Below are 27,078 nucleotides of genomic sequence, written 5' to 3' on the forward strand. Positions count from 1 at the left end.
TCGCCTGCAAATCTGGCTCCCCCTCTGACCCCTGTCCACCTAAGATTCTTCACCTCATCATCGATGATGTCAACCCCTCCATCAATGCTATAATTAACCAATCCCTCTCATCCGGTTCTGTTCCCCGCTCTTGGAAAAAAGGGGTGGTCAAGCCGCTCATGAAAAAGCCGAACAAACCCCCCTCCGACCTGACTAACCTCCGCCCGATCACCCTCCTACCCGCACTAGGTAAAATAACGGAACAGCTGGTCCACAAGGAGCTTAAGACCTTCCTGGATTCACATAACCTACTTCACCCCCAGCAATCCGGTTTTCGGTCGAAACATTCCACTGAGACGGCCCTGATCGAACTGACCGATACCATCAAAATCCTTCAAGATCAAAGGAAGAAGGCTATCTTGATCCTTCTTGACCTCACGGCAGCCTTCGACACCATTTCCCATTCCATTCTGATCAATAGACTCTCAGATATCGGTGTCACAAACTCTGCCCTAGCCTGGATTAGTTCTTTCCTCAGTGACAGGTACCAAACCGTCACCCTTGGCCCCTATCATTCCAAGGAGAAAAAGGTGTTCTGTGGTGTCCCTCAAGGTTCCATTCTGAGTCCCCTCCTCTTCAATATCTATCTTATCCCTCTCCTTACCCTCATAGAATCGTTCGGCATAACCGTCACCTCTTATGCCGACGATACTCAGTTGATCATTCCTCTGGATGACAATTCCAACACGGCTGAGCTCAACCTGAAACACTGCCTTACAGCAGTCTTCCAATGGATGGACACTAATCATCTGCGCTGTAACTCGAATAAAACCGAGATTCTTCCCATCGGAAAAAACGCTTCCTTCTGCCCTGCCCTGTGGTGGCCGGACAACTCTGTTGCCCCACCACAAACTGTTTCATCAGCCTGGAACCTCGGGGTTCTCTTCGACTCCGAGCTCTCCTTTGATCTCCATGCTTCAACCACAGCAGGAAAGTGCTTCGGCATAATAAAGTCCTTAAGGAAATTCTTTGACTTCCTCCCGCTTGACTCAAGAAAAACGGTGGCGGTAGCCCTCATTCTCTCCCGTGTGGACTACTGCAATGGACTCATGGCAGGGACTAAAAAGTCCACTCTTGCCAAACTACAAAGTGTCTTGCACACTGCCGCCCGGCTTGTCTTAAAACTTCCACGAAAATCTTCCATCTCCGCAGCCCTCAAGGCCTTACACTGGCTCCCCCTGCACAAGAGAATCCTCTTCAAAAATTCTCATTGTAGCCTTCCGAGCCTTCTACAAATCCGGTCCTTCTTACCTGACTAAACGCTTCCCCCATTACACTCCGGGCCGCGCCCTGAGATCTTCACATGATAACCTCATGACCCTACCTATATTCAACCTGAAATCCAAAGGCGGCAAAACTCTAAGCACCCTAGCCATTAAAGCCTGGAATACTATGCCCAGGCATCTCAGGCTTCAAACAGTCGAGAAGCCATTCCGGAAGTTTCTTAAAACCTGGATCTTCAAGCTTCCCGACGACTGGTCCAAAGCTGCCATCTAGCCTCCCCCACTTCACTCTGTGACTTGGAATCAGGACTCATAGCGCCATGATGCTCCTTCCGGAGCGACCGTTTGCGCTTTAGAAATACCTTTCCAAATTCCAAATTCCAAATTCCAAAGGTAGTATTACTTCGTGTTGGAGGGAGTGGAACCTAGAAATACTGAGGCAGGAGAGTGCTAAATAAAAAAAGTATGTAAAAAAAATATAGAAAGAAACGTACACTGACATCAGAAGTGGAAGGCTGCAACGCAATCAATCAAAGACCAGGGTAAAGCAGAAATACTCCAGCAGTGGGTGTAGGAGAGTAGGGTCTGCAATCCTATGATCACCCAGATTTTTCGCTTTTGTTTCACTGGTTTACGACTTTCTCTGGCTGTGGGCCTGCCAATCAGACCCACAGCCTGGCTGTTCTCTTTCTAAATTACGAGATGTACCCTAGGTGCATTTACCAATTGGTACTGGGCCACCTTATCAGACCCTGTAACTCAGGGCGTAGGTGTACCCAGGGCCGCCAGGGGCTGCAGCATGTATTATGCCACCCCTGGCTGGCCTCCTAAATTTGACACAACTGGCTGCATGACAGCTGGGGCGAAGTCGTGTAATCACCCTTTGCTTTAGATATAGTAGCTCTATATCTAACCCTCCAATGGACACCCGAGTCCCTATCAGTCACTCCTATGGCAGGCCTTGACAATCCTGAAGGCAGAGTGCATGGGCTCGTGTGAACTAAGCTCTGGCCCGAGCCGAGCCCGGTTGCAGCTTGCGGAATCAAGACCCAATGGCTGTTCCATGATAACGCGTACCATAACGGTAACTTCGGTGTCGCGTTATCAAGACATGTCGAGTAAGGTGTCATACGAATCGGGATGCTGCCCTCTCACCAACTCTGGCGACGAGGTTAGCATTCCGCCCTTCTAGAGGGACACGACATGTACGTAACTGTGAACCCCGGTTAAAGTTAACGAAAGCCTCAGCTCCACAAAATGGATGCTGCCACCACAGACACAAGTCTGACCTCCTGCTGCTGGGAGTCCTTCCAGCGAGGAGCACTTGGACAAAGGGTTTCCTGTCGAGGGCGGTGTTCGCACCGTCCCAGACAGGGTTTGTGTATTCTGGGTAGGTAGGGCTTTTGCGAGAAGGTGACTGCGGAGTGGCACCCCGGTGCTCACTACGCATCTGCCGGTTAGAACCAGTTCCAGGGGCGACAGCCCTGGCCTGGGGAAAGTCCGGCAGGGGAGAGGGGTGTAACTACCCCCCTTCCTGGTCCCACCCTTAGGGCAGGACCTAGTCATGTACCCACCCCTTTCTTTAGGATAAAGGCCGGAGCGGGGACCCTTCCAAATTAGATCATCTTTGAATCAAGAATACTTTCTACGAAAGGACTTCAAGACTCTTCTTAAGATTTCTCCCTTGTGACTAAGGAGTAGTCACCCTGCATCAGCGGGCACCATCTAAGAACTCTGCGGTTTGCTGTAAGTCCTTCCTCAAGGAATCCGACGGCCCAGCTCGACGAGAAACCGGCTTCCCTGGCACCTCTGACCTCTACCCACGTCATCAGCTCAGCTGTGATCTGTGGGTGCGACGAGACCTCGAGGGACCGGCCATCATCAGAACCTGCACGCTCTTAAAAACCAGCACGACCATCGAGGTAACTCTCTGGTGAGTGCTCTGGGGTCCGAGAAGCCCCGACCCTGAGCCGCTCTAGCACCGAAGTGCAGTCTCCCAGCATCTCCACGATCTGCGTGGGGCCCTTCTGCTCGCTGCTCAGCACGTTGTCTGGTCACTAGCCGCTGGCTTGTGCCCTTCTGTGACGACGACCAAGAATCAACACTGCCGGTCTGGTTGCTCCAGACTGGCCCCTGCTTCCATCTTTTGAGAAGCACCCCGGACCCTCCTGGTCCACCCAAGACGCCGACAGCGACATCCGTCGTGGGACAGCTCGCACCTCCACCGTGGTCGCCGACAACGCCTCCTGGTCCGTGAGACTGCAGAGCCTAGCGTCGCCCACTCACCTGGTCGAGGTGACGGCCAACTGGTGCCTTCCTGGTACCCTCTGACTACTGGCTAGTAGTACGAACTTGGTCCCCTCTGCTTTCAGGTTTCATCAATCTCTACGAACTATACACCACTGGTTACCGGCCAGCAACTCCTTTTCTTCCGGCTCCTGGCTCGTCAGCGAAGACCCCGACGCCTGTAAGACTTGTGCAGCCGCAGCCCTCGTGGCTAGGTAACTCGGCATTTCGGTGCCTGCATAGCCTCCTTACTCTAGGGTCCCGAGTCCCTCGCTTCCGACTTGCCTTAACCTTTCCGTGTCCTCGGACACTTGTCTTTAAACTGTGCACTTGAAGTATTTGCTAAAGAGATTTGGTTTGTGCTTAGTACCCTGTCCTCATAAAGAGAACAGGGCTGTTGTGATTCTTAATAAATATACTGTTTATTTTCATAACACTTGTGTGGTGTCCTTTCACTGGGTGTTCAAGGGGTACATGTGTGGTAAACAGCTGGCTTAACGCGCCCTCTCGAGTCTTTAGCCTTAGACTGCTCGTATCCACGCTACTAGGATAGCTGGTCTATAGGTTGACTTACAACCAAACACCATAAGGGTCGTTGGAACGATACATAGCGGTCGCTAGAATAGCGAACGTTGCATATCGGGCCAACTTCTCACATTGGTGAGCAGCGGTTGGGATTTGAGCTTGCTGTTGTTTTACCACACGTATCCTAAGAATATCTTGTTGAAAGATCGCACAAGTACTGTTAGTACATATAACTAAAGCTTAGAATACTCTGAGTTCTACTGAACCAGCTGTTGTAGCTCCTCAAGGCTTAGCACACCTTGGCTACAACTCTTAGCAAGGGAAAAGTAGGTAAACACATAGTGTAGGTAGGTGCATCACTTACACCACACTAGAAGCAGTATGTCGGTCACAGGAGGAAACATCGAGTCTCCCCTGGTGTCAGTTGACCCTCCACAGGTCATCCCGTCAAGATATACTGCGCTTAACTTCCATGAGTTACGACAAGTATGTACCTCTAGGAAAATTAAGCAAGGGGCTAACCCCACCACCTCCTTTCTGATTGGTCTCCTAGAGACTTATGATGCCAGGAAGGCTGAGAAGCTTCTTAGCCCTTCTAATCCAGAAGGAGACATGCCTCCCCTCGAGGGAACCCGGGACGATCCTGACCTCATTCACCTCGCAACCGAGAACGGGGATGTGGAGGAGGATGAGGATGAGGATCTCTCTGGGGACGAGGCAGATAAGGGACAGGTAGAAGTCGTCAGACTAACACGGTCCAACTTAAGCAGACACGATAGTAGTACTGGGGGAACCCCGGCGCTACTGTCGGTTCCGCTTAACATGGGGAATGGACGAGCCAGATCTCTATCAAGAGGCTCTGGCAGATCCCTTCATACCAACGGCTCTCACAACTCTTCTCAAAGAGGGATGACGTCCCCTCAGAGGAGAGTGTACGAAGCGAAGGAAAGGGCAGCTAATCTGCGGATCGAAAGGGAAGAACTTGCCCTGGCCAAGGAAAAGCTTGCTTTTGCTAGAGAGCAACAGTTAAGTGGGGCAGTCCCCACTGGTGGCAGCAATGTACCTAGTAATAGGGAAAAGAGTTTCGATACGAAGCACCTTGGGAAGATAGTGCCCCCCTTTAAACAAGGGGACGACATCCACAAATGGATTACTGCTTTGGAGAGGGCCTGCACTGTGCAAGGCGTTCCCCAGAGTCAGTGGGCAGCTATCTTGTGGCTCTCCTTTGAAGGTAAAGGAAGAGACAAGCTCCTCACCACAAGGGTAGAGGACGCTAACAATTACCAAGTCTTGAAGAACACACTCGTTGAAGGGTTCGGCCTAACCACTGAGCAGTACAGGGTGCTGTTCAGGGATACCCAGAAAACGCAGTCTCAAGATTGGTCTGATTTTGTCGATTGTGCCACTAAGGCTTTTGAGGGCTGGTTGCTGGGCAGTAAGGTTACTGATTACAAAGGATTGTATAATTTGATGATGAGAGAACAAATTTTAAACAATTGTCAGAACCAGTTGTTGCATCAGCATCTTGTCGACTCGGATCTGACCTCTCCTCAAGAATTGGGGCAGAAGGCAGACAAATGGGTTCGTACGAGAGTTAAACAGAACCAGGGCCAGAATCAAGGTGGTCAGAAGAAAGCAGACCAGAAGGGTAAAGATTCTAAGGGGGAACAAAATGACCAGAAGTCTTCGACAGGTCCCCAACAACCCAAAGAGGGTGGGGGTCAGGCTCCCCAAAAGAAGAAAGAAGGCCAATCCAAACGATGGTGCCAGTACTGTAAAAGTAAATCTCACTGGTTTAGTGAGTGCACCAAGAAAGGAGGAGGGCAGACTCCTGCCACTGCAGCCCCTAAGGCACCTGTGCCCCCTAGTACAGTCAGCAGTGGTAGTGCGCCTCCCAAGGGTTTAGTAGGGTTAACCCTGGGTTCTGAGGGGCGTGACAACTTAGTTGGCACACTCACTCAGGCTGTCCTTGTCAGTACAGGGGACGTGGACGTGTCCCCTGACGTAAGCCCCAATACTTTGGGCAAATACCGACAGACGCCTTTTATCAATGGAAAGATGGCTCAGGCCTATAGGGACACTTGTGCCAGCGTCACCATGGTGACGCCTAACTTCGTGGACCCTGGACAGATCATGCCAGGTACAGAATTCCTGGTGACCAATGCAAGCAATGTCACTACCAATCACAGTATGGCAATTGTAGCTTTCTCCTGGGGAGGGGTAACTGGCCAAAAGAAGGTTGTAGTTAGTCCAGACCTCCCAGTGGATTGTTTGTTGGGCAATGATTTGGAGTCGTCACAATGGTCAGAAGTGGAGCACCGGACTCACATGGAAATGTTAGGTTTGCCAGCACATGTGTTCGCTGTGACTAGGTCACAGGTCAGGAAATGCCCCACTGAACAGGTGCTGGATCCTGGAACAACGGACCAGACACCTCCCAAGAAAAAGAGCAGTAGGGTTAAGGCTGCGCCTTCCCCCTTGCCCCAGGTCGAGGATCAAGTCTCAGAGGAGGCTGACCTACAGGAATTGAGGGAAACTGAGCCGAGAGAGTTCGAACTTGATCAAGTTGAATTCTTGGGCTCAGGGGGACCCTCAAGGGAAGACCTGGGGAAGGACCAGTTAGACTGCCCTTCTCTTGAACCCCTCAGACAGCAGGCTGCTGCTGAGGCTGCTGGGAACGCCACAGGTACCCACAAAGTATACTGGGAAGATGGACTCCTGTACACTGAGTCAAGAGACCCCAAGCCTGGCATGACCAGGAGGCTGGTCGTCCCCTTGTCTCAGCGTGGTTTCCTACTTACCTTGGCCCACGAGATTCCCTTAGCAGGTCACTTAGGCCAGACGAAAACGTGGGACAGGCTTGTCTCACACTTTCACTGGCCTCACATGAACGAAGATACCAAGGAGTTTTGCCGCTCCTGTGTCACTTGCCAAGCCAGTGGTAAGTCAGGTGGCACGACAAAGGCCCCCCTTATACCAATGCCTGTGGTGGGGGTGCCCTTTGAACGGGTGGGGATCGACATCGTCGGTCCCATGGAACCACCGACAGCATCAGGGCACAAGTTTATACTGGTGGTAGTGGATCATGCCACCAGGTATCCTGAAGCTATTCCCCTTAGGACCACTACAGCACCTGTCGTGGCAAGAGCCCTAGTTGGAGTGTTCTCCAGAGTGGGCTTTCCTAAGGAGGTCGTCTCTGACAGAGGTGCAAACTTTATGTCGAGCTACTTAACTGCTATGTGGAAGGAATGTGGTGTCAACTACAAATTCACTACACCCTATCATCCACAATGCAATGGGCTTGTTGAGAGATTCAACAGGACCCTAAAAGGGATGATTCATGGACTACCGGAAAAGCTTCGGCGTAGATGGGACGTCCTGATCCCCTGCCTCTTGTTCGCCTACAGAGAAGTCCCACAAAAGGGGGTTGGCTACAGCCCTTTTGAACTTTTGTACGGGCATCCTGTAAGAGGACCCCTGTGTTTGGTGAAGGAAGGATGGGAGAGACCTCTCAAAAAGCCGGCAACCAACATAGTGGACTATGTGCTCGGTCTCCGCTCGCGGATGGCTGAGTACATGGAAAAGGCATCCGAAAACCTTAAGGCCAGCCAAGAACTCCAAAAAGCTTGGCATGACCAAAAGGCTGTCTTGACTGTTTACCAGCCCGGACAGAAGGTGTGGGTGTTGGAGCCAGTGGCCCCAGCAGCACTCAAGGACAAATGGTCCGGGCCCCACACCATCCTGGAGAAAAAGGGAGAGGTCACCTACCTGGTCGACCTGGGAACTCCCCGGAGCCCCCACAGGGTGCTTCATGTCAACAGGTTAAAAGCATATGTCGACAGGAAGGACATGAGTTTGCTCATGGCCATAGATGAAGGACAGGAGGAGGAGAGTGACCCTCTCCCCGACCTGCTCTCTCAGAATCCTGACGATGGCTCGGTAGATGGTGTTGTCTTTTGCGGCAGCCTCTCCGACCATCAGCAGAGCGACTGTAAACAGGTTCTTCAGTCGTTCCGACATCTGTTTTCTCTGACACCCAGTCAGACCGATTGGTGCACCCATGAGGTCGACACTGGTGACAGCTTGCCCGTAAAGAGTAAAATCTACAGGCAGCCTGATCACGTCAGAGACTGCATCAAAAGTGAAGTGCAGAAAATGTTGGAGCTGGGAGTCATTGAACCCTCGGATAGCCCTTGGGCTAGTCCCGTAGTTCTAGTGCCGAAACCTCACACCCAGGGTGGTAAGAGAGAGATGAGGTTTTGCGTAGACTACAGGGGTCTCAATGCAGTCACTAAGACTGACGCCCACCCAATACCAAGGGCAGACGAGCTTATCGATAGATTGGCTTCGGCCAACTACTTAAGTACGTTTGACCTGACAGCTGGGTATTGGCAAATCAGGTTAGCTGAGGACGCCAAGCCTAAGACAGCATTTTCAACCCCTGGTGGGCATTACCAGTTCGTGGTGATGCCCTTTGGTCTGAAAAATGCACCTGCCACCTTCCAACGGTTGGTGAATCATGTCCTTACTGGGCTGGATGACTTCTGTGCGGCATATCTTGACGATATTGCTGTCTTTAGCTCCACCTGGGAGGATCACCTGGTCCACCTGCGGAAGACGTTAGAGGCACTGCAAGCAGCAGGTCTCACTATCAAGGCCACCAAGTGCCAGATAGGGCAGACACAGGTTGTATACCTGGGCCACCTTGTCGGTGGAGGTCAGGTTCAGCCACTGGAGAGCAAGATACAGTCAATCAGGGACTGGGCTCCTCCAACCACCCAGACTCAGGTTCGAGCTTTCTTGGGCCTGACTGGTTACTACAGGAAGTTTGTCAGGAACTATGGTTCCATCGTGACACCATTAAACGAACTGACAAGTAAGAAAATGCCAAAAAAGGTTCAGTGGACAGCGAGCTGTCAAAAAGCATTCGATGACCTAAAGCAGGCCATGTGCACGGCACCTATCCTCAAGAGTCCGGACTACTCCAAACCATTCATTGTCCAAACAGATGCTTCTGAGTTGGGTGTGGGAGCTGTTCTTTCTCAACTGAATTTTGATGGTCAAGACCAGCCCATTGCTTTTATAAGCAGACGGCTGACCCCTAGAGAGAAGAATTGGTCAGCTATTGAGAGGGAGGCCTTTGCTGTGGTTTGGGCCCTGAAGAAGCTGAGGCCATACTTGTTTGGCACTCACTTCAAGATTCAGACCGACCATAAGCCCCTCTTGTGGCTAAATCAGATGAAGGGTGAAAACCCCAAACTGCTTAGGTGGTCCATTTCCCTACAGGGGATGGACTTCACAGTGGAACATAGACCTGGTACTGATCATGGCAATGCCGATGGGCTCTCCAGATATTTCCACTTAGAACAAGAAGACTTACCTGGTCAAGGTTAGTTAGTTGTTCCGACGTTTGGGGGGGGGTCATGTAGGAGAGTAGGGTCTGCAATCCTATGATCACCCAGATTTTTCGCTTTTGTTTCACTGGTTTACGACTTTCTCTGGCTGTGGGCCTGCCAATCAGACCCACAGCCTGGCTGTTCTCTTTCTAAATTACGAGATGTACCCTAGGTGCATTTACCAATTGGTACTGGGCCACCTTATCAGACCCTGTAACTCAGGGCGTAGGTGTACCCAGGGCCGCCAGGGGCTGCAGCATGTATTATGCCACCCCTGGCTGGCCTCCTAAATTTGACACAACTGGCTGCATGACAGCTGGGGCGAAGTCGTGTAATCACCCTTTGCTTTAGATATAGTAGCTCTATATCTAACCCTCCAATGGACACCCGAGTCCCTATCAGTCACTCCTATGGCAGGCCTTGACAATCCTGAAGGCAGAGTGCATGGGCTCGTGTGAACTAAGCTCTGGCCCGAGCCGAGCCCGGTTGCAGCTTGCGGAATCAAGACCCAATGGCTGTTCCATGATAACGCGTACCATAACGGTAACTTCGGTGTCGCGTTATCAAGACATGTCGAGTAAGGTGTCATACGAATCGGGATGCTGCCCTCTCACCAACTCTGGCGACGAGGTTAGCATTCCGCCCTTCTAGAGGGACACGACATGTACGTAACTGTGAACCCCGGTTAAAGTTAACGAAAGCCTCAGCTCCACAAAATGGATGCTGCCACCACAGACACAAGTCTGACCTCCTGCTGCTGGGAGTCCTTCCAGCGAGGAGCACTTGGACAAAGGGTTTCCTGTCGAGGGCGGTGTTCGCACCGTCCCAGACAGGGTTTGTGTATTCTGGGTAGGTAGGGCTTTTGCGAGAAGGTGACTGCGGAGTGGCACCCCGGTGCTCACTACGCATCTGCCGGTTAGAACCAGTTCCAGGGGCGACAGCCCTGGCCTGGGGAAAGTCCGGCAGGGGAGAGGGGTGTAACTACCCCCCTTCCTGGTCCCACCCTTAGGGCAGGACCTAGTCATGTACCCACCCCTTTCTTTAGGATAAAGGCCGGAGCGGGGACCCTTCCAAATTAGATCATCTTTGAATCAAGAATACTTTCTACGAAAGGACTTCAAGACTCTTCTTAAGATTTCTCCCTTGTGACTAAGGAGTAGTCACCCTGCATCAGCGGGCACCATCTAAGAACTCTGCGGTTTGCTGTAAGTCCTTCCTCAAGGAATCCGACGGCCCAGCTCGACGAGAAACCGGCTTCCCTGGCACCTCTGACCTCTACCCACGTCATCAGCTCAGCTGTGATCTGTGGGTGCGACGAGACCTCGAGGGACCGGCCATCATCAGAACCTGCACGCTCTTAAAAACCAGCACGACCATCGAGGTAACTCTCTGGTGAGTGCTCTGGGGTCCGAGAAGCCCCGACCCTGAGCCGCTCTAGCACCGAAGTGCAGTCTCCCAGCATCTCCACGATCTGCGTGGGGCCCTTCTGCTCGCTGCTCAGCACGTTGTCTGGTCACTAGCCGCTGGCTTGTGCCCTTCTGTGACGACGACCAAGAATCAACACTGCCGGTCTGGTTGCTCCAGACTGGCCCCTGCTTCCATCTTTTGAGAAGCACCCCGGACCCTCCTGGTCCACCCAAGACGCCGACAGCGACATCCGTCGTGGGACAGCTCGCACCTCCACCGTGGTCGCCGACAACGCCTCCTGGTCCGTGAGACTGCAGAGCCTAGCGTCGCCCACTCACCTGGTCGAGGTGACGGCCAACTGGTGCCTTCCTGGTACCCTCTGACTACTGGCTAGTAGTACGAACTTGGTCCCCTCTGCTTTCAGGTTTCATCAATCTCTACGAACTATACACCACTGGTTACCGGCCAGCAACTCCTTTTCTTCCGGCTCCTGGCTCGTCAGCGAAGACCCCGACGCCTGTAAGACTTGTGCAGCCGCAGCCCTCGTGGCTAGGTAACTCGGCATTTCGGTGCCTGCATAGCCTCCTTACTCTAGGGTCCCGAGTCCCTCGCTTCCGACTTGCCTTAACCTTTCCGTGTCCTCGGACACTTGTCTTTAAACTGTGCACTTGAAGTATTTGCTAAAGAGATTTGGTTTGTGCTTAGTACCCTGTCCTCATAAAGAGAACAGGGCTGTTGTGATTCTTAATAAATATACTGTTTATTTTCATAACACTTGTGTGGTGTCCTTTCACTGGGTGTTCAAGGGGTACATGTGTGGTAAACAGCTGGCTTAACGCGCCCTCTCGAGTCTTTAGCCTTAGACTGCTCGTATCCACGCTACTAGGATAGCTGGTCTATAGGTTGACTTACAACCAAACACCATAAGGGTCGTTGGAACGATACATAGCGGTCGCTAGAATAGCGAACGTTGCATATCGGGCCAACTTCTCACAGTGGGGACAAACACAAGATTAGGGAGAAAACCCATTGAATCAGACAAAGGGAACTGAAATCGACAAGAAAGCCATCTTGTATTGCACTAAGGGCTGACCCAAAGCCTGCTCTATGTAGTATTGTATACAATGTCTGCTGAATCTGTTTGTCTTGAGACAAAAAAAATAACTTACTTAAAACTTATACATTAAACTACTGATATAAAATACACAGGGAAAGCTTTATCTGTAATGGGAACAATTTATTCAGAATCTGCATTGCTACAGAATTGGTACAGTCACAAACACTTGGTTGTATGATGAAATATGAACCACAAAAATATAGTGGTAAAACATTGACCCCAAAAATGTCAACCATACATATTTATAACGTAAAGTACAAAAAATCTTGGTCAAAAATATGATGCCCGGGGGTGGAGTCTGGCGACGAATGGAGTGAGATGCACGCAGCGGGAGCTCTGGCCACTCGCTGCTTTCGAAAGCATTTAACGTGGAGCTGGAGGCTTATCGGCGCCGTTCCTCTGAGCGCAGTTGTGGAGGAGAGTGAGGGGCACCCTTGGACGAGCAGAAGGCGACTGGGATTCGACGGCTGCGGTGGCGCGGCCGCTTCACCTTGGCCTCCCGGCCCTGATCGAGGTGGCTGCCATTTTGAGACACCCGGGCCTGGGCCTTCTCTGTGGCCGGCGAGTGCTGCCCTGAGCCCCTTTAGACTTTTCCAGTGCTGTGCCACCATAGCTGGGGCCACGGTGCACGTCTGGGGTCGCCAACTCCCCTGTGGCATTGGCGATCTGAGGGGGACCCTCTCCTGTGGCTCCGACTGTCTGCCCTCTTGGGACCACCTGCTGTGTGGCTGGCAGAGAGAGAAGGAAGCAAACTGAGGCCTCGGATGAGGAGGGATCGGCTTTGACCCTGCTGTGGGGCGCGCTGATGGCCTGCTTGGAGAGGTACGAGGGCACTGGGGCCTGAACACTACTCCGGGAATGGATCTTTGCTGGGGTCCTGCACTCTGCCTTACTGCCTATCCACTTCCTGGGACGCACCTGTGCGGGGACCACCTGAGATCCACCCCAATTACGTCGACCATATTGGACCTTTCTGCACCGGACCACGTATTGAGGTAGAGGCCTACTTGAGACCGGGTTGTCCACTGCGCGCTCGCCCTGTGGGAGGGGTCTCACCTCAGCGCCGGCCCGTCCAGGCCTTCAATGATCTCCTGGCTGGGGGCTCTGGAGAGGCTGCGCTACATTACTGCAACCCTAGCACACTCAACCCACTCTTTAGTGACCTCTGAGACCCCATACTATTTCGCCTTTGAGGTGTGTTGCCGCACTTTGGACCAACGTACGGGCCCTGGGCGGGAGCCGGGGGTGGCCCCGTACACTCGAGGGTGCGCGCTAGGTGGGCACCATCTTTGAAACACTCCCCATAAGCCGGAGAGGAGGAGTGATCTCACTACGAACTGTGCCCACTCCTGTAACTGCGGACTGGTGCGTACAGACGGATTCCCCTCACGCCTCTTGAAGTGTGGCTGCTGGTGGCTTGGCTCTGAACCTTGGACCCGGTGGTCCCAAACGGGTTCTCGCCCCTGGGGACCACGCTTGACCTGTCTGTCCTACGCTGGAGGTGCGACCTGGAGCGGCCTGGGCTTGCACGACTCGATCAAAAGGGATTAGCCCATCTCAGGAGCAAGGACCTGGATTCAGTCCAGTGTTTCGTGCCACAGCCTGCCCTCTCCCCCGCAATACTGACTGTGGGGCCCTACCTGACCCATCCGGCTTTTCGCCCTCCGAGTTAAAGCAGGTACAACTGGTGTCCTCATCTATCACCAAGCGATCTCTTGACCACGCCTAGCCAACACGTCTGGAATTATTGGGCGCTGGGCTCAGCCGGGAGATGACACGCACCAAACCAGTGAAGGACACAGTGGCATCCCCAAAAAGAGAACACTGTTGCTGCGCTGTGGGGCAAATTGGGCATAGCGGCCCCTGAGGAGATGGCTACACAGATTGAGGGGGACTCGCCACCTGTCACCCAAGCTTTCATGGCCAACTTCATGACAGAACTTAAAACTGAAATAGGGCCCCTGTGTACGGATGTCCACTCACTGTCATTGTGGCCCGGTTGGCCAATGTTGGTTGTATATCCTCTGAATCTTTCTCCATACCCCTTTCTATGGTGGGCGGGGGCTCCCTTGCAGGTGATCTTTCCTCTTCAACAGGGGCGATGCGTGTCTGCCCTCCCTGCCTAAGCCAGACTTTGCTGATTACAGTGGCGGGATGGACTACCTCAGGCTTTGATAAAAACATGGCTGTCGCCCATCCCCTGAAGTTCCTGTCCCTCAATGTTAAGGGTCACAACTCTCCCAACAAACAACACCAAAAATGGAGCTACCTTTTACAACAGAACCCAGACATCATTCTCCTCCAGGAGACCCACCTCCTAAAAGCTGATATCCTCTGCATGGCCCATCCTAGATACCCCCATCAAATCTGGGCTACAGCCCCCACTAAAATGGCTGGAGTGGCGATAATCTGCAGATCTGGCATCAGGCAGCGGGAATCAAGGGTTTTCCATAGCCAGAATGGCCGCTTTGTCAGGGATGGGGTCCGGATTGGACAATGCCTCTTTACACTGTGCAATATATATGTGCTCAATCAGGCGCAAGATTCCTATCGCTGGGCGATCCTACGGGAGCATGCCCCACAGGCAAACCCCTTGCTAATCATAGGGGGAGACTTTAACATGGCGTGGGACCCCACAATGGACCGCAGTGACACCTCCTTTCATGAGGCAGGAGCTATGTCTTCGGCTCTCAGGAGGCAAATATCGGATCTTGGCCTCTTGGACTCTTGGCGTTATCATTCCCCTGACACGCGCGACTATTCGTATTACTCACACGTACGCTGCTCGCATTCGCGCATTGATTATATTTTTAGGCCTCACGCCTTGATCAGCGAATCACTCATGACATCCATGTCCGCCATTTCGGTCTCCGATCATGCTCATCTCGAACTCCTCCTGCAAGATCTGTCGACTTGTGTCTTTCGCACCCCCCGTTGGCGCTTGCCACCACACATTCTAAGGGACCCAGTATATCTGGCAAGCATGCAGACCGCCAATGACTCCTACTTCGCCACCAACAACATTCCCAAAATCCCCTAACCTATAGTGTGGGATGCATTCAAGGCCACGATCCGCGGTCACATCACGTCTCTTGCAATTGCGAAGGCGCGCGAGGCCCGCCTCCTAGAGAATAACCTCTCCAAAGTTATCAAGGACCTGGAGAAACAGGATCAGGAGCACCCTTCACTCACACACAAACGTCGCCTTGCAAACCTTTGGGGACAACTCCGCTCTCTTCGCACTAACAAGCCTGAGAAAGCCTTCTTAACGCTGAAACAGCGCTACTTCGAAGGGGGTGATAAGGTGGGTACAGTACTGATCAGACGCTTGCGAGAGCGTGCTGCTAAGGTGCACATAGCCAATATCCAGACTGCCGATGGTGCGAGGGTCACCACAGAAACGGCTAAACGTGAGGCCTTCCAAGCATATTATTCAGAACTCTATGCCGCGGACGAACCGCCCCCGGCCCGGGTAAAAGATATTCTAGACAAATGCCCCAGGACTCCAATCAGTCCATATCATGCACGGCAGCTGGAGGAACCCCTCACTCAAGAGGAACTGGCAAGCGCTTTGAAGGACTTGCCCCTTGGGAAATCATGGGCCTGGACGGCCTTCCGGTGGCCTTCTATCACTTGCTACTGCGGCAGCTCCAACCCTACCTCCTAAGACTGTTCATCTCCTTCTCCGACATGGAGGGACCGTCGTCCTCCATGGGTTTGGCAGAAATAGACCCCACCCTATGTTCTTCATTTCGTCCTATAGCCCTCTTGAACACCAACCTTAAAATTTTCACTAAAATATTGGCCAAGCGCCTTGCCCCATACCTGCCCGGACTCATAGAGCCGGACCAGGTCGGCTTTATCCGGTACCGCCAGGTAGCGGACAATGTACGTAGAATTGCCCATCATGTGGGGAAGGCTCAACAGTGGAACATACCGGCATAGTTACATTGTCTCTGCCCCTAGCTCTACACAGTGCATGCCCCGGTTGATGACCCGATTAGTGGACACCATTGCCCCCCTCCTTTATTTCTTGTCCCCCTCAGCCCGCCATCATCCTCCTCTTCGCAACTGTCTGGACCCCCACTATTTAGAACTACAATTCTTCTCCCTTGCCCCGCTCCATCTATCATTGCACCCTTGCACAGATCACTCTGTCCTACTTGACTTTCTGTCCTCTTCGCGTTCTCTATTCGTTAATTTCCCTCTGCCCTCTCTTGTAGGCTCTTTGCCTTCCTTTTTCCTCTTCTCCCTGTTAGGATAATATACGTGCCAAAACTCTCCCACATTGCAATCTAATGTTATGCCTCTTGTGAAACGGGGCTGGCCCACCAAAGGTTGTAGGTGACATGCTGTGTACTATTTACGTAGATGTGCATCACTGAAATCTTCCATGCCTCCCCTAAACAACACGGCCGGCCCTATGTAGGGTTGTGGGCCGTATGCTGTGTATACATGGACCCTTCCTATGATTTCCTTATGAAAAATAAAACAGATTTCAACAAAAAAAAAACATTATGGCCCAAAATATCAACAATATCATGGTAAGAAGAAAAGCATTACTTTTCTAAAACAATAAATTTAAAATATATACATAATAAAGAATAGCAAACAAACATTAATTTACTGGTATAAACATTAAAAATTCAAATAACTTTAAAAAAAGATTTATATTTAATTTGATCAATTTGAATATTAAATCATAAATTACAATACATTTGTTATACACATAGTTTGTAAATGCAATATATACTTGTATTTGTATTAAAGAACAAATCAACATGTGAATATACAATTATTAATAATAAAAAAATTAAAATACGTTTAGATGCATTCAACTATTAGAAATAATATATCGCACAATGAATATTCTTGAAATATTATTTTCCTCAAGTTTAAATTCGAAAATAAATTCCCACCTAAAGTGCAAAAAAAAAAAAAAAATATATATATATATATATATATATATATATATATATATATATATATATATATATATATATATATTCAAGTAGGTGGTAACCCATTCCCAAAGGGAAGGGCTCCTCAAAGGACTCCTTCCCCTTTATGAATGTTTGTAAAACCATTTTTAAGAGCAGGCAGTGATCCCACGGACCACTGCCTGCTCTTAAAAAATGAAAAGAAAACTCTAAATTTTTCGTTTTGTAAAGCATCTTGTTTTTCTTTAAGGAAAACAGGCTGCTTTACAAAAAAAAAGATTGCTTTATTGAAAATCAATCACAGACATGGTGGTCTGGTGATCTCAGCAGGCCACCACCCTATTGATTTTTGTGAGACCTAGGGGGTCGCAAATTGTGACCAACATCATTAATATTCATGAAGTAGGTCATTTGCAACCCCCTAGGAATAGCGAAAGGTGTACTATACAACTTCATAGATTGCATTTAGCGATTTTCTAATTGCGAATCCTTGTGATTCGCAATTATGTAATAAAAAAAAATGCTAGCTACATACATCTGGCCCATAATGTATTCGCTACTGTTAGTGCATATCTGTTTCTTTTCTGAATCATTCGGTCAAAGCCAAGTACACAGGCGGTGAATGAAATCTTCATATGATATAATTGGCTACAGATAAAAGAAATATTTTTTCGCAGAAAATAAATAATCTTATAGAAAGTCAACCAAACTTTATTCAGGGTAGCTTTACAGTTGAAAAACAAAAGGTAAATATCAATCACCCCAAAGCCATTTGGTCAATGAGCAATGTAGAATACTTTATATAGATTTACATTTAGACAACCAAGTATGGTTACATTGTTTCAAAATGATTTTTATTAGAGAAAGATTGCCAAAATCTTTGTGTAAGGAATGGTTAATAGTTCAAAAAGTAAGTTTATATACTTTAACGTTAAATACTTTGTGCATCTCTGATAAGGACTCTGGTTAACAAGTACTTTAGAAAACGTATATAAATAATGAAATGAAACATGTATTAGTACAATTAGGAAACATAACTTTCTCAAAGTTGTATGGGTTTACACATTTATATTATCTGACACCCATGCAGCCATCACAAAATCTTACTAGTAGATAATTCTACATGTGCCAACATACAAACAAACATTGTTATATCAATGTTCAATCCTAAACGAGCCAACATTCAGACGCCTTGCATGAAAATGTATAACTGCATATGGCGATTAGAATCAGATTCAGCAAAACCAATGCACTTGATGAACATGCTGTGCTGCCACTTTTATATAATTGAACTTTTTTACGATGTGTTGAGCAATCAAGTTTGAGGCAACACGTCATGCGATATCTAAAGATGTGCGATTGTGTCAAATAATCTAGTCTGCTCTTCGGTGGATAAGGCTATTAAAACATATCTATTCAGAAATTAAGCCCATCATTATAAAGTAAGTAATAATATTAATACATTCCCTCAATATCAGTCCATTTGATGCTCAGTCATAGATATGGTTAGAAAACAAATGATGTCCAGGATTCTACAGGCCTCTACCAGCAAGGCATACATTACAGTGTATGAGTTTGCAATTAGGAAAAGAGCGAACAACTACAGCTTCATCAAACGCATAGCCAGAAGAAAATCCCTTCTCCTAAAGGACATTGCTAAACAACTAAAGTTAGCAAAACAAGACTATAATACCTTAAGGAAAGATGAGACCAATAAACATACTCCTGTAGTTTTTTACAAGGCTGGTTATTGCCTAGTTTGCATCATCTTTAAGTATGTCATGGAAGGTACATGGTTACGGTTTTTCTGGCTGTAGTGTGTAAGTTAGTGTAGGATATTTACAAAACTGGGCCATGTTTAATGGGGAACTTTAAAAAAAAGGTTTGCGAGAGAGGTGTACTAACTAATACCAATACCAAGCCTATGTGGCTTTGTAAGGATAGGTACATCTGAATTCCTCTCAGGAGATGCAAGATACTGAAACATACATTAAATACATGGTGCACTTACTTTCATACAAGGTTCCTACAGTATTCTTTAATGTTACTTGCAATAGAAAGTAAACCAAAACTATATTCGCTAGGACCAATGATTCAAAATACTAGGTGCATTTCCAAGCCATTCATTTATACAGAAAGTTTGCAGGCTGATTTTTAATGTGAGCAAACTTTTCAACAGTTCTTTTGTTGAATTCTGGAACCTGAGTTATTAGTTTCTTTTCCATTGACAGTATGGCCAATGCATTTAGTCGAGCTTGGGCCATTGTGTTTCTTAAAAATGTTTTTCATCCTCTTCAATGTGGAAAAGCATCTTTCAGCCTCAGATGATGTCATAGTTGTTGTACTGACTATTCTCAATAATTTAGGAGTCTCAGAAAAATAATTCTGTAAGTTATTTTGATATAAAAATATATATAAAGCCATGGCACCACCTGAAGCCTGATGAAAATCCTGCCTTCCATCCAGGATTGATAGTTCAGTTGCAATCTTTACTTGTTTAGCATTGGATATGCTTCCACTGTTTCATTGAGAGCTGCTGTAGGAAAACATTTGCTATGTTTTTGAAACAGGTCACTATGCAGTAGTGTTGCACTGACTAGATCCCTTGTAAAGAGTTTAGTGTGTTCTAAAGAGACGCACACTCCCCTGCTCTTAGGAATACAAACCCCGATCTGCTCCAGTCATGGCAGTTGCATGTTATTACGCCTGCCTCCTGCAGGATATTGCTTACCCCCACAATCCCTCCTGAGGAATTTGTGGATTTTGAGGATATTTGTATAAGGATAATACATTTTTAATGGACCTACAAGGTCTTTGTCTTACTTTATATCCTGAGAGGCAGGTTTTCCAGGTTGGCCACACTGTCTGGGATCCACAAGGATAGCGAGCTCTAGAACTGATCTGTTGATGCTGCATTTAATACTCTTTGCAGCTTGTATAAGTTGTAACCAGTCCCCTGTTGAATAATTTACACTGAGTCTTTAGGAAACGTCTCTTATGATAAAGTACAAGGTCAGGACAAAAGCTGCCCACTGACAGTCTTGAATCACCAAATAGTTTGGCACGGGGTTACACAAGTCTCCATGAGAACATGAGAAGTACATTGTTTTTTTAATATATATTTCCCTTAGCCACACAGCCACCTTATTATTAATTATGTATGTAGGTCATGCGCCAGCCCTGCTTTTATCTTTATACATATATATATATATATATATATATATATATATATATATATATATATATATATATATGTGTGTGTGTGTGTATATATAAGTATATATATGTATGTGTGTATGTGTATATATATATATATATATATATATATATATATATATATATATATATTGCACAACACTTCAACTTGTCCAAGTCGAAAAAGGCGAGCACACTGGAATCCGGTTACAGAATGTTTATTGCAAAACCCCCCTTCACCCCTGACAGACGCGTTTCGCTACTCTAGCTTCGTCAGTGTCAGTTTGCTAGTGAAAAAAAGCCCTGTTTTAAACCTATAGGCCACTTCACAAATCATTGACATAGATGATGTTTGTAAATAGCCAACGTGGTGCCATCTTGTAGTATATGTTCTTTCTTAACACATGGTTTAAAAACGATGCGCAATTAAATACAAAGTGCTTAGTGCTAATTAAAAACATATCCAATTACAAACATTTCATAATATTATTTACATACCAATTAAATTGATGTTAATGGAGACATAGAAAGCAGTTTTAAGGTCAGATATTGTTCCATATCTTGTACAATTTATGTTGTTAACTATGGAGGGATGTATTCCCAATTGGCATTCTTTATAAATATAATCGACCTATGGTTTCTCCTGTTTTGTAGCCCTGTATGGGCATTTCTCCTCTTCTTAATCAATTTTCAAATTGTGGCGGGCTGGAGACAATACTGGGTGTTATGGGAGTAGTTAGATATCTTATGGCTACAGTTAGAGTATAGATATATACAGTTGGAAGATGCATGATCCCATGCATTTATGTTAAAGGTGGACCCACAGCTCCTCGTCATTATTCAGGCCCCATGGAGTCATGGTTTTTAGATCGATTATATACCTAGACTCCAAAATTCTTAGTGCCTTTTCTCTGCCCCCCCTTCGTTCTTGACGGTTTACTTGATCTATACAATAGAAGCTTAGCAGATCACTATTGCTCTGATGACATTCAGCAAAATGGCGAGCTACCGGATAGGATCTATCTTTATTGGCGATAGCCCGCATATGTTCTAGGATCCTAAGCTTCGTGGGGTTGATGGTACTCCCTATATACCTTCTCTTGCAGGGGCACTCTAGACAGTAGATAGTGAATTCTGAGTTGCAGTTTAACAATTTTGTGATCTTTCTGTTAGGTCTACCTTCTCCTGTTCTATCTGGATACTCTAAAGTTTTTCTACTCCCTTTACAGGCTTTACAGCGAAGACAGGGAAAAAACCCTTTTAGGTTGGACACATTGACTGGCTTCATCTTTGTAGAATAGTGACTACGGACCAGGTGATCTGACAATGACTGGCAGCGTCGATAAGTTATTAGAGGTTGCTGCGTGAGATGTTTCTTAAGAACGCTGTCGGTCATCAAAATGTGCCAGTATTTCCTTAAGATGTGGACAAGATCACCAGACCTGGTATTACATTTGGTGATCATTCTCACCTCGTCCTCCACCTTTGGCACAGCTTTAGGCATCAGGAGATCCCTCCTGTTGACTGTAGATTCCTTAGTTGAAGCCTGCTGTAGTAAACTATTGGAATAACCCCTATTAATGAACCTGTCTTTTGCCTCAAATTTGGCTTGTTGGAAATCAGTTTCCATTGAGCAGTTTCTTTTTAGACGTAACAGCTCACCATAGGGTACATTTCTTACGAGACTCTTCGGGTGATAGCTAGCTGCATGCAAAACTGCATTACAAGCAGTTGGTTTCCTATAGAGTTTCGTTTGGAGAGTATTGTTCTTTATATAAATCTCCAGGTCCAAATAGCAAATACTAGTGGCGCTAATAGTGCTAGTAAACTTCAAGTTCTTGGTATTATTGTTTAGCTTGGTGATGTAATCCTCAGCCGAGGTGCGGTCACCCCGCCAAATAATAAAAAGGTCATCTATGTACCTGGTCCACATTAAGATGTTGTCAGTCCATATCTCATTGCATTCTGCCCAGGCTTCGTGCTTCTCCCACCAGCCCACGAACAAGTTCGCGTAACTGGGGGAGAAGCACGAGCCCATAGAAGTACCCCTTGTTTGTTTGTAGAATTGGCTGGAGAAAAGGAAAATGTTGTGATACAAACAGAAACGTATCATGCTCAATAACATTTCTGGTTTCTTGTCCAGAAACCACTTGATTGCTATCAAGCCTTCTTCGTGATCTATACAGGTGTATAAATGAACCACATCTAATGTAATTGAAAGCATGTTTTCTTCCCAGGCAATATTGTCCATTATACGGAGAAAGTCTTGTGTATCTCTCACGTAAGATGGGAGATCTTTAACAATGGCGGCAAGATACAAGTCTATAAAACGAGACGTATTCTCCAAAAGACTCCCAATCGAAGATACGATCGGGCGTCCTGGTGGTCTTTTAGCATGCTTGTGGATTTTGGGAAGGTGGTAAAAAGTGGGTAAGATAGGTGATTCACATTGTAGATATCGGAACTCCTCATCATTAAGCATGCCTTCCTCTTTCCATCCTATCAGCATCCCTTGATATTCCATTTTGCTTTTAGCATACTCAGATTTTTGGATGGGAATGTAGCACTCTTTGTCTCTTAGTTGTTTTTGTGCCTCCTGTTCATAATGTTCCTTATTAAAAATCACAATGTTTCCCCCTTTATCAGAGGGCTTTATTTCAATGGTTTTGTCCTCCTTAAGGGATCTTATGGCTTCCCACTCTTTTCTTGAGATATTGGATGATTTCATGTTCATTTTTTCTCTTGATAGTTTCTCCAAGTCCGCAAGTACTGCCTCGTTAAAAACGTCTATTGTATCATGTGGTGCCACGGGCAGTTTCTTTGATTTATTTTTCATGTTGCTAGGATCTCGTGTTTGCCGTATAGGTACATCATCTTCTTGTGTGATATCTGATCCATTGTTTAAAACTTCTTGGGTTGGAGTCAGCAGAAGATTTTCCAGAGAGTTCGGGTTCCATTCTGCCTCTACTTCATTCTCTCTTTGTGTGTGTGTTCCCACTACCACATTATTTGGATGAAGGAGGAAGATTTTCCTAAACTTTAGCTTTCTGATGTACCTAAAAAAATCTATTCTTGTATCCACCAGGTTAAATTCGCTTGTAGGGCAGAAGCTCAGTCCTTTCCTTAGGACTTTAATTTCATCCACTGTCAGTTCTTTTTTAGACAGATTGATGACATAATTTTCTTCTGTCAGAGCTACTTTCTCCTGCGGTTTGAAGCACTGCGAGTCACCCTGGGTGAGGCAGTCGTTTGTGTACCGCCTCTTGCCCCTCTTGCCCCGCCTTGTCCTCCTCTTTGGCTTGGTTGTGAGGGGGGTGATTTCTTTGTTGTGGCCTCAGGCGCGTTTCTTTTATCACTTGATACTCGTCGAAAAAAGACTTTGCGCCTGATGTTCCTTTTGTTGCAGGAGCAGAGGTTTGTTCGCCTTCTGACACCTCGGACTCCTCGGTGTCTGCGTTATTTGTAGTCACTACCCCTTGGGCGAGTCGTTTGCTGGTGGCATCGAACTTCCTAGCAAAAGTCAATATTCTACCAGATAGGTAATCTTCTTCATCCCTCTGGAATTTTGTTTGTTTCCGTTTCCGAATGCCCAATTCATAGTCCTTAATTCTCTTAGTCATGGCACTTCTTAAGTCTTCACTGGCCTTTGAATCTTTTTCTTTTCCGATCAGCTCCTCCAATTCTGCAATTTCTTTTAAGCATTTATCATGGTCACTCCACGCATATTTGATTAATAGCCGTACCATCCCCTTTGAAGATTCGGCTGTGTATTCCGCCCAGTCTTTAAGTAATGCAGGGTCTGGATTTTCATACGACAAGACCCTAAAGATACGAAGACCTCTCGGTACTCTGTCGCAATCGATATATCGCTGTAATGAGGTGGCTTCCCACCATTTGCGGACTTCTCTCTCTTGTAGCTTCTCTAATTTTAGAAAGAGTGTTTTCAAATTGCTATGTATTGTCGATGTTGTGTTTACAATATTCGTTGTTGCTGGGCGATCATTGGAGGACCTGAACATCACATTCGCCGCGGATTCTCTCTCACCCGTTATGTCTTCAACTCCCACCATAACTGCTTTAGACTTGGGTATGTAAACAGTCTTTTACTATATCTATGGGGCGGTGATTACTCACTACGTTTCGGGGGTTTGCACTTTACTACGGTTCCTTCGGGACTGAGGCTTGAGCGAAAAAATATATCACAAGCACAGAATGTGAGAGCCGGTCCACTCACCGCGCCTGGTGCTTGCGTTTGGTCCCCGTCAGCCGACGTCTTCCTCACACCCGCTCACAGGCGTACGGTAAGCAGTCCGGTATCAGCAATAATTTTCTCACAGTCCGTTGCCCACAACTCCGAACTTTTTCTTGCTCAGCAATGCCTCGGGGCTAACGGCCATATCAATTTGAGACACCGGTTCCTTCACCGCCGTCGCTCCTCGAACTCCCGGGTGCTTCTACGCCAGCGCTGGTGAGGCGCTTAGAAACTGCACAACACTTCAACTTGTCCAAGTCGAAAAAGGCGAGCACACTGGAATCCGGTTACAGAATGTTTATTGCAAAACCCCCCTTCACCCCTGACAGACGCGTTTCGCTACTCTAGCTTCGTCAGTGTCAGTTTGCAAGTGAAAAAAAGCGCTGTTTTAAACCTATAGGCCACTTCACAAATCATTGACATAGATGATGTTTGTAAATAGCCAACGTGGCGGCCATCTTGTAGTATATGTTCTTTCTTAACACATGGTTTAAAAACAACGCGCAATTAAAATACAAAGTGCTTAGTGCTCATTAAAAACATATCCAATAGCAAACATTTCATAATATTATTTCGATACCAATTAAATTGATGTTAATGGAGACAAAGAAAGCAGTTTTAAGGTCAGATATTGTTCCATATCTTGTACAATTTATGTTGTTAACTATGGAGGGATGTATTCCCAATTGGCATTCTTTATAAATAAAATCGACCTCAGTACAACTGCCTATGGCATATATATATATATATATATATATATATATATATCAATTCGAGGGCGGTTACCAGGTTTGTATTAGAGCCACGAGAAGGCTGTTCGGTTTCACTTTAAGTTTTAATGGCAGCTCACACACAGAACAAACAGCAGTCCGTTTCAGTAATTCAGTCTGCCTGACGCGTTTCAGGAATCACACTTCCTTTCTTCAGAGGCAATAGTTCAGTGTTCTGATAGCGCGTGTGCACACGAACTCTCTTATACTTTGCACCTGCCCAAAGGGGCGTGGTTCACCTGAAGTCCATCGCTGTCTGCAGCCTTCTGGGTGCTGTAGCTCGCATGCAAATTGTTTCCACAGTGGGATGTGCTTCTCAGTCCTGGCTTCATAACTTTATTCTTTCCCAAATCAATTTGAGACACAGGTTCCTTCACCGCCGTCGCTCCTCGAACTCCCGGGTGCTTCTACGCCAGCGCTGGTGAGGCGCTTAGAAACTGCACAACACTTCAACTTGTCCAAGTCGAAAAAGGCGAGCACACTGGAATCCGGTTACAGAATGTTTATTGCAAAACCCCCCTTCACCCCTGACAGACGCGTTTCGCTACTCTAGCTTCGTCAGTGTCAGTTTGCAAGTGAAAAAAAGCGCTGTTTTAAACCTATAGGCCACTTCACAAATCATTGACATAGATGATGTTTGTAAATAGCCAACGTGGCGGCCATCTTGTAGTATATGTTCTTTCTTAACACATGGTTTAAAAACAACGCGCAATTAAAATACAAAGTGCTTAGTGCTCATTAAAAACATATCCAATAGCAAACATTTCATAATATTATTTCGATACCAATTAAATTGATGTTAATGGAGACAAAGAAAGCAGTTTTAAGGTCAGATATTGTTCCATATCTTGTACAATTTATGTTGTTAACTATGGAGGGATGTATTCCCAATTGGCATTCTTTATAAATAAAATCGACCTCAGTACAACTGCCTATGGCATATATATATATATATATATATATATATATATATATATATATATATATATATATATATATATATATATCTACAACAAATCCTCGAACCTCCACGCCGGCGGCGTGGCGAAAGAAGAAGCAGAACCCCACGTTTCAGGCAAGATGTAAAATTTATTGCAACCTTTCAATGACGCGTTTCGAGTACGATGTACTCTTGTTCACACACCGATAGAATAGTCAGCCTGTTTTTTATATGCTTTTCCCTGACCCTTCCCAAGGGCCACACCTCCAGTTGTACATCACATGACCAGATACATAAACACGGAAAAGGGTGCAATTGACTTTGATTTTGAAAACAGACGACTTTTCTTGGTGCAATTATCAAAAATGCAAATTACATCCAAAATTTGTGTACAATATAAATAACAATTTGAATTTGTTCATTTAAATTATATTGCGTCCATTGTATTAACTCTAAAAATGAATAATTAAACATTTTTACAATTACCATTTCATACCCTGAGGCATTGCACACATTTTTTTTTTTTTTTATTTATAAATCATGGCTCTGACACATATCGTGACTGCTTGAATGCAGATTACCCGAATGCCGTGTTGTTAAAGAGACTAGTGCCTGGATCTTACTGCTTGAATGCAGTTATCACAAAAGATATTGAATGCCCAGTAAAAATTTGTATCAACCGATCACCAGGATGATATATACTGACGAAGCCTTGATTTCCCCTAGTCATATAATGTACATGTACTACTAGCAACTCACATTGTGATACCCACGAGCTAAAATCTAAAATATTTATTAAAATTCAAAATTGATGAATTTACATATTTCATAAATACCAAGACTTTTGTGCTTCTATATACAAAACAATCTAGTGTAAAATAACCACCGTTGATTTGTGCTCCTATTTAAAAGTGTAAAAAGAAAAATGTGAATAAAGCTAATAAACAATAAAGTTTGTAGGAAATAAAACACTATGTACAATACTGTA

Source organism: Lissotriton vulgaris, chromosome 8, assembly GCF_964263255.1.
Source record: "Lissotriton vulgaris chromosome 8, aLisVul1.2, whole genome shotgun sequence".
Taxonomy (NCBI): domain Eukaryota; kingdom Metazoa; phylum Chordata; class Amphibia; order Caudata; family Salamandridae; genus Lissotriton; species Lissotriton vulgaris.